The 2,113-nt window shown below is 32.7% G+C and overlaps 1 non-coding gene across 1 annotated transcript; it reads left to right on the top strand.

Annotated features, from left to right (window-relative positions):
- The first annotated feature begins 554 nt into the window (after positions 1-554).
- LOC127742721 (small nucleolar RNA R71) lies at positions 555-662 on the top strand. Its single transcript, XR_008004098.1, has one exon. It is a non-coding gene; the product is annotated as a small nucleolar RNA R71 (small nucleolar RNA).
- Positions 663-2,113: the final 1,451 nt, after the last annotated feature.

Below are 2,113 nucleotides of genomic sequence, written 5' to 3'. Positions count from 1 at the left end.
TCAGAATTCTCTGTCTGTTGCTGAGAAGATGATGGAAAAGGCTTACTATTGCTGAGCTTATTTCTTCCACCATTATTAAAGCCTTGTTGAGGCTTTTGTTGATCCTTCCATGAAAAATTTGGATGATTTCTCCACGAAGAATTATAGGTGTTTCCGTAAGGTTCACCCATGTAATTTACCTCTGCTATTGCAGGGTTCTCAGGATCATAAGCTTCATCTTCAGAAGATGCCTCTTTAGTACTGTTGGATGCATTTTACCATCCATTTAGACTTTGAGAAATCATGTTGACTTGCTGAGTTAACATTTTGTTCTGAGCCAATATGGCATTCAGAGCATCAATTTCAAGAACTCTCCTCTTCTGAGGTGTCCCATTACTCACAGGATTCCTCTCAGAGGTGTACATGAATTTGTTATTTGCAACCATGTCAATGAATTCTTGAGCTTCTGCAGGCATTTTCTTTAGGTTAATAGATCCACATGCATAATGGTTCAGTGACATCTTAGAGAACTCAGATAGACCATAATAGAATATATCCAAAATGGTCCACTCTGAAAGCATGTCAGAAGGGCACCTTTTGGTCATCTGCTTGTATCTTTCCCAAGCTTCATATAGGGATTCACCATCTTTTTGTTTGAAGGTCTAAACATCCACTCTAAGCTTGCTCAGCTTTTGAGGAGGAAAGAACTTAGCCATGAAGGCCGTGACCAGCTTATCCCAAGAGTCCAGGCTATCTTTAGGTTGTGAGTCTAGCCATGTTCTAGCTTTGTCTCTTACAGCAAAAGGGAAAAGCATGAGCCTGTAGACTTCAGGATCTACTCCATTAGTCTTAACAGTTTCACAGATCTGCAAAAACTCAGTTAAAAACTGGTAGGGATCTTCTGATGGAAGTCCATGAAACTTGCAGTTCTGTTGCATTAGAGCAACTAGTTGAGGTTTCAGCTCAAAGTTGTCTGCTCTAATGGAAGGGATTGAGATGCTTCTTCCATCAAATTTGGAAGTAGGTGTAGTATAATCACCAAGCATCCTCCTTTCATTATTGTTGTTGGGTTCGGCTGCCATATCCTTTTCTTGTTCGAAAATTTCAGTAAGGTTGTCTCTGGCTTGTTGTAATTTAGCTTCTCTTAGTTTTCTCTTCAGAGTCCTTTCAGGTTCAGGATCAACTTCAACAAAAATGCCTTTTTCCTTGTTCTTGCTCATATGAAAAAGAAGATAATAGAAAAGGAAGAGGAATCCTCTATGTCACAGTATAGAGATTCCTTTATGTTAGTAGAAGAAGAAAGGAATAGAAGAAGGAAAAGAGTTAAGAATCCAAACACAAGGGGGAAGATAGTGGGTTCGAATTCTTGAGTGGAAGAGAAGTGTTAGTAAATGAATAAATAAATAGAAAGAGATGAGAGAGGGAGAAATTCGAAAATAAAATTAAAAAAAGGTTATTGATTTTTGAAAATTAAGAGAAAAAATAAAATTAAAATTAAAATTTGAAACAATTAGTTAAAAAAAAAATTTGAAAAAGAGGGAGATAGTTTTCGAAAATTAGAGTGTGGAAAGTAGTTAGGTGGTTTTGAAAAAGATAAGAAACAAACAAAAGTCAATTAGTTAGTTGAAAAATATTTGAAATATCAATTTTGAAAAGATAAGAAGTTAGAGAAGATATTTTTGAAATCAAATTTTGAAAAAGATATGATTTAAAAAAGATCTTTTGAAAATATATGATTGAAAAAGATATTTTGAAAAAGATTTGATTTTTTAAAATTAAAATTGATTACTTGACTAACAAGAAACTAAAAGATATGACTCCAGAATTTAAAGATTGAACCTTCCTTAACAAGAAAGTAACAAACTTCAAATTTTTGAATCAATCACATTAATTGTTAGTTAAGTTTTCGAAATTTTGAAATAAAGATAAGAAAAAAGATTTTGAAAAGATAAGATTTTTAAAATTGAAAGTTTGACTTGACTTATAAGAAATAGCTAAGTTAAAAATTTTTTTGACGAAGTCAACTCAAATTTTAAAAAATTATGAGTAAAATAAGGAAAAGATATTTTTTTTTTGAATTTTAAATGAGGAGAGAGAGAAAAACACAAAAATGACTCACAACATGAAAATTATG

Source organism: Arachis duranensis, chromosome 1, assembly GCF_000817695.3.
Source record: "Arachis duranensis cultivar V14167 chromosome 1, aradu.V14167.gnm2.J7QH, whole genome shotgun sequence".
Classification (NCBI taxonomy): domain Eukaryota; kingdom Viridiplantae; phylum Streptophyta; class Magnoliopsida; order Fabales; family Fabaceae; genus Arachis; species Arachis duranensis.
Note: the sequence above shows the minus strand (reverse complement) of the source record. Positions and strands in the feature narration are given on the sequence as shown.